Genomic DNA, 7415 nt, shown 5'->3' with positions numbered 1-7415 from the left:
ATAGCTTTGGTGGCTAGGGAGAAAATTTGTCATCCCAAAGATGTTGGTGAGGTCATCCTAAAACTATAGACATTAATGAACTTAGACCTTGGTGCTAAGCTAGTGTGGAATCTATAGAGGAAATTAAATAGGAAGTGGACAAATATTTTATCAAACAAGTACCTAGATTCCCAAGATCCTATTCAAATAGTTTTGATTGAGAATACTTAGGCTTGACTACCTAGAATTTTATTCATGCTTGCAATGACATTATTCCTAACCATGTCACTTGTGATGCCATTGAAAATGGAGAGATGGTTAGTTTTTGGCTAGAATCTTGGGAAGGTTTCCCAACTTTGGCCAATGAGAAGAGCCTTGGTGATATCAGAGAACAACTTAGTAACCATTGGGGAACACAAGTGGTTGATTATGTGGGAATTTGGGTGGATAGTAGAACATTGGAGAATAGTTGGAGATATTTCCATGAAGACGAGGCTCCTTATGAGAAATTTTAGGCTCTTACAAGTATACTAAATTATCAGAAGATTGTCTAGTTTAATAGGGATAATTAGGTGTAGTGTTGTGCAAATAAATTAGGAAATTACAAACTAAAGATAGGATACAAGTTAAAGGAAGAAGTGACCTGAAGAAAGAAAATTGGTCCACTCATCTAATTTGGCATAAGGCATGGCATGCTTACCAAAGGCTAGTATTTTATCCTAGGCAACCTTACAATAGTACATTCTCTTCCATGTCCACTTTGTAAAAGTGAGATGAGATGGTTGATAACCTCCTGTTGTAATGTGGTTTCCAACCAATTCTAGAAGCATGTGATGGAAAGGTTATGCTGGTCAGCTCCACCACCTTAGGACCTCCTTGCTATGTTCAAATTTTGCCCAACTTTGAATAAAGGTTGAATATTTGGAACCTTGTCAATGATTTTCCCATCTATTGAGATCTAAAAAATATGAAGAGAGAAACTGACACCTTTTTCAAGATAAGGAATAGTTAGTATAGATGTTCATGCTAAAATTTGAGAATGTCATTAAGGAGGTAGCAAATAATAATGGCCACAACCAACCCCTTCATATGATCACTTTCACAAGTTAGGATGAAAGGATGACTAGATGTTAGTCTGGGTTTGTTGTTCCTCTTATCTTCAGAGTCCATTAGGTTGATCTGAAGGGTAAACTAAGGGTGGATATGCATTAGGTGCCTCCTAATGAGGGACAAATCAAATTTAACTTTTATGGTGCTTGTTGGGGAAACTTGGTCCCATTAGTAGTAGCTTGCATTTTAACGGTCTCAAAAGGGAAGATTATAAAAGTTGGGGCTAAGAAACTTAGTGACACCACAAATAACATCATGTAATTCCAAGTTGCATGCATTGGTGTTTAGGCTTGTAGAATGGGTGGATTTTCAGATCAATCACTTTGGAGGGTAACTCTTAGATTGTCATCAATTATATTAGGTAGAAAGATAGCCCCAATTGGAGACTCAAGAAATGGATTTCTCAAATTTGGAAGGTGCTTTAAGAGTTTAGAGAGGTTATAATTTCACATATTTAGCAAGAAGGCAACCAAGAGGCCGATAAGTTGGAAAATTATTTCATAGACATGCATGAGGAGTCTCAGACATATGATTTGTCCTTGTGTTGGGCATTGTTTAATTGGGAAGGCTTTGATGGTGATCAATGAGAAGGATAACTTTATTTGGGCTTTCTCATGGGACTAGTCCATGTAGTTGTGGTTATCCCCTTTGTTCTTGGGTGTGAAAATATGACTAGATGCTAGCTTAGGTTGGTTGTTCCTCTTGTATTTGGGGCCAATTAGATTGACCTAAAGGCCAAGCTAAGGGTAGATGTGCATTGGGCGCCTCCTAATGAGGGATGGATCAAATTTAACTTTGATGGTACTTGTTGGGGAAAATTGGTCCCATTAGGGGTAGCTTGCATTTTAATATACTCAAAAGGGAAGATTCTAAAACTTGGAGCTAAGAAACTTGGTGGCACCACAAATAGCATCATTACATTTCAAGTTCCATGTATTGGTGTTCAGGATTCTAGAATGGGAAGCTTTGATCAAATCCATTTGGATGGTAACTCTTAGATCGTCATCAATGCTATTAGGAAAAAATATAGCTCCATCTAGAGACTTAGGAAATGAATTTCTCAAATTTGGAAGATTCTTTTAGAGTTTAAAGAAGTTATAATTTCACATATTCAACAAGAAGGTGACCAAGAGATCGAGAAGTTGAAAAATCATGCCATAAACATGCATGGGTAATATTGGATATGTGATTTGTCCTCATGTTGGGCATCATTTAATTAGGAAGTCCATGATGGTGATTAATAAGAAGGAGCACTTTATTTGGGCTTTCTCGCGAGACTAGATGCTAGCTTGGGTTGGTTGTTCCTCTTGTCTTCAACGCATATCAAGTTGATCTAAAGGCTAAGCTAAGGGTCAATATGCATTGGGTGTCTCCTGATGAGGGATGCATCAAATTTAACTTTGATGGTGCTTGTTGGGGAAAATAGGTCCTATTGGGGGAAGGTTCCATTTTAAGGGACACAAAAGAGCAGATTCTAAAATTTTGGGGCTAAGAAACTTGGTGACACTACAAACAGTGTCATTCAATTTCAAGCTACATGGATTTTTGCTCAGGCTTCTAGAATTGGTGGATTTGATCAAATCCATTTGGAGGGTAACTCTTAGATTGTCAGCAATGTTATTATCAAGAAAGATAACCCCTACAGGAGACTCGAGAAATAGATTTCTCAAATTTGAAAGGTGCTTTCAGAGTTTAGATAAGTTATAATTTCACATATTTAGCAACAAGGCAACCAAGAGGCCAATAAGCTAGCCAATCATGCCACATACATGCATGAGGAATCTTGGACATATGATTCGTACTCATGTTGGGCATCATTTAATTGGGAAGTTTGTGATGGTGATCAATGAGAAGAAGCACTTTATTTGGGCTTTCTCATGGGATTGGGCCATGTGATTGTGGATGTCCCTTTTGTTCTCATGTGTGACCCTTGTTCTAGTCAAGCTTTCATTTATAAAAAAAAAAGGTTATTAAAAAATGGTTTAATTTTTTTCTAAAAAAATAAAAATTTAGAATCTCAATACAAAGTCTCAAAAATCACTGCTTCATATTATTTTCAAATTCTTAACAATTTACATGGTAAAAGTGATAGAAAGTAAATACTTGGTTAAAACTTCTGATTTCAATCTCTTCCATAGACCAAAAATCGAACACATTATTCTGGAATCACCCTAATTACTTTTATATTAAGATATACTATTAAATTCATACACACACCCTTTGCCAATAATTATTTTGCTAAATTATTTTATCCCACATGCTTAGAAAGTAGTAATTCATTTATGTAAAAAATATAAATTAAGAGTTTGATTATAGGTTGTGTCATCCATGAACTATATATTATATTAGGTATTATTCTTGTATTTTGTGTCTATAACATATATTGTCACATTTATTATATAAATGATACAATAACTTTTAAACTATTTAATATAAAAAAATAATCACAACATTGCTATAAAGTAATTTTTTTGCATACCTCTATCATCAAAGATTTTACTTTTCAATATAAATTTAAACATTAGTATTTTCATACTTCATGATATTGAAATGAGATTACTCTCATCCTTAGATTACCTAAACTCAATTTTAGGAGTGTGAGTTGGATTCTCTCACATAAAGAGTGATTGATAAAGATTGTCACAAACTAAATAGTTATTTCATATTACAATTCAAAATCCTTCAAATTAATCACATCAAGATTCATAACTGTATTAATGACAACAAGAAGTGAAGTGGAGTATAATGGTGTAAGCGTGTTAAGAAAAACTTAAACACAATGGACACAAATTTTAAAATAATAATATAAAATAAGTCTTAAATAAAATAAAATAACTGTTGAAATAAAAAATTAAATTAAATAAATTAATTAAAAACTCTTTTAAGTAAATAATAATAATTATTTAGAAAACAATACAAATAGAGTGAATACATATATTTATGATATCTATAGTAGTTTTTTAATTTAAAAAAAAATTTATATAGATATCAACATCTTATCCTTTTAAACATAATAAATAAATAAATTTTAAAGATAAAGATTGAAATAAGTCCAAATTAGAATTGAAATAAAATAAACAATGTAAAAAGAAATAAAAATTCTCAAATATGCATAAAGGAAATAAATAAAAATCGAGTATATAAAATTAAATTATTGTAAAAATAAAAGTATTTTTTGAATAAAATTAAAGACGACAATATAAATAAAATAAAATCTTTAAACCGTGTCAGAAAAATACAAAAGTCGTGGATCAACTTCAAACTAAAGTACAAGTATTACAATTTCAATGTTTGACAATGTAAAATCGTTCAATATATGAAGTGAATGTTTCTTTGAGTCATGTTGTGGATGCCTTACATTTATGGAATGTTTCTTTGAGTCATCTTGTGGATGCCTTACATTTATGGTTAGACAATGTATAAATACAATAATTTAAGAATGTATTTAAGATATCTAGTGAATGTTTTTGCGAGTCATCTTGTAGATGCCTTGCATTTATGATTAGACAATATATAATTTTTTGGGTTACCTATAGATAGCCCCTATTCTTGTAATTTGCTTTGATTCAATATATTTAAAAAATAAAATTAAAGTAAAATAAAATAACTCTTAAATAAATACAATAATGTAATAATGTATTTAAGATATCTATACTACCATGTTTTGAGCACCCTTCTCTCAATGTGAACTCCAAATTATGAAATTGTCTCCACAAATTCATTTTAAATAAACCATAAAAAAACATCTTCGCGCACTTGTAAGCATATGAAAGATACAAGATTAAAAAAAGACCACCACAAATATATGTCCCATAATACCAATATAATAGCAGAAACAATACCATGAAACATAAACTTAACGCCTCGAACACCAACAATTTTGAGAGTTAATTAAGCCCCAACTACTAAAACTTAACAAAAAAATGTAGCTGTTTAATCTTTCAGATTAAACTGTATGTACATTTTTTCATTCATGTTTCGAATCATTCTCAATGATTGAAATGCAGATAAAACTTAACAAAATGATAATAAACCCATCACAAGCTTTTCACCATTGCATTCATCCAATGCAAGAATCCTGTGCATAAGCAGCCCTGGTTTTCAAGAGTTTCTTGGTGGAATTGGAATGAAGAGAAGGATCAAAAGTGGGACTTTTGGCAGGCCTGTATTCAGGAACTAATTTTCCTTTCCTAAATTTCACACCACAAGCGTTACACAGTGTATTCGGACCCATTGGACCTCTTCGCCATTGTGGGGTTTCCTCTGTCAAACAATGCGTACAATGTCTCCCACCACCCTCCTCAGCCGGTAATGAAATCCTCCCATTCTTCTCCACAAACGACCAACTCACACCATATGACCGTCTACGCCTTTTACCCCGGGTGCGGCGGGTCACCTTTTGATTAGATTGTGATTCTTGGATCAATACGCTTTCTGAGTCACCATTATTATTATTCTCCAATTCGATTGTATTGTGACAAGACCATTCTATTTCATGTTCCTGCAAACAAAACGCTACTAATTCAATGCATGACTACAAACGACGTAAAGAAATGAAAAGTTGCATTTGCATGCAAGAAATTACAGGGATGCAAACTCGTAGCATTTGCATGCAAGAACTCACAGGCATGCAAGGGGTCACGTAGTCGTTTGCAAAAGAAAAGTGGGCGTTAGAAATTATGGAGGCTGTGGGCGCCATATCTGAATTCCAGAGGTCGTGAATGGGTATTATGTCGTCTAAGAAATTCCAGTCTATATCATCTGAGACGAGGACTTTTTGGGAGCAATTTGGATTCTTTTCCATCTCAAAGTTGTGGAATGCAAAGGAAGGGTGTTGTGTTTTTATATTTGAGTTGGAAATTCGATTTGCACAATTTGGTTTGCATCGTAGCGTGCAATTTGCATATATTTATTCATGGGAATCGACCGTTACGGAATGAATCTTGTGGCTTGACCAGCCGCATTCAAACTTTTATGGAAGGGATAAGCAAAGGCGAAATATATCACATTTGTTCATTATGTCATTCAAAAAGTTATCTTATTATAATATAATTAACATTAAATTATATTATGATATTGATGTGAAATGGTTCAATAAATTAACATTGATACTATTGCTAATTCATTCCTAACTTTAATCTTATCTTTGATTCCAAATATAAATCTTAGCTCAATCCCAATTTAACATTAAATCTAACCCTAAGTGACCCCTTAACATTAATTAATCTCTAACCTTCACCCTATATAAATCCTAACCATAATTTAATCCTAACTCAAATATTTTTCTTATAATCATAATTTCATCCTAGTCCTGACTCTTATTGAATCCTATTTTAACACTACCCTAACTCTAACCTTCCTAATCTAATCATAACCCTAATAATATTCAAACCATAATCATAACTAGTATAGATATCTTAAATACATCTATCTAAAGAAATGGCCAGAGATATCAATTGGACCTATTTTATTTTATTTTTAAAATATATTTTTTTACTTTAAAATATATTACTACATACAAAAAATATTTAAATTATATTGTATCTATATTATATTTTTTTTCGTAATATAATTTTATTTATATCATAATTGACATTTAATATTTTATATATAAATTTTAAACTTCCTATCATTATTCAAAAAAATCATAAAGATAAATTATAAAATATATATTTTTTAAACATGATTGTAGTTATGAAATGGTAGGTTTTTTTGAGATATATTTATTTTTATTTTATATTTATATATCCGTCTCAAACTTATAATTTTGATAAGGATATACTTTATTTTATATGGTGTTTATTTTAAAAATGTTAAGTTTATAATTAATATTAATATTTTGACATGTGAATAGTTGTCAAATTTAAGCTAAAAGGTAAAATTTAACATTAACACACCCAGACCATTACACTCCACCCCTTGCTACCATTGTAGAATACCTATGGGAATTAACTAAGTTGTAACCCTAACCTTAACTTGAAGATTTCTCTCTTAAAACCCTAATTAAACCCTTACCTTAATTGAAACTCTTATCTCTAATTGAAAGTTTAATTCTAGCCTTAAACCTAATTGAACTATAACATTAACTCTATTTGAACCTTACCTAAATCCTAACTTAATTGAATCATAGCCCTAACTCTAACAATAATTAAATCCTAACCATAATTAAACTCTATCGTTAATTGAATACTATTCCTAATTTAAATGAACCATAACTTTAACACTTATTAAGCCACAACTCAAGTTGAACACTAACCTTAATCTTAGCCATAACCCTTATCGAAAACTCACCCTAATTTAACCCTAATCCTAATCCTATCTCTAAT

Source organism: Cryptomeria japonica, chromosome 3 (genome assembly GCF_030272615.1).
Source record: "Cryptomeria japonica chromosome 3, Sugi_1.0, whole genome shotgun sequence".
In the NCBI taxonomy this organism is placed as follows: domain Eukaryota; kingdom Viridiplantae; phylum Streptophyta; class Pinopsida; order Cupressales; family Cupressaceae; genus Cryptomeria; species Cryptomeria japonica.
The sequence above is the reverse complement of the archived record's forward strand: the minus strand, read 5'-3'. Positions refer to the sequence as shown.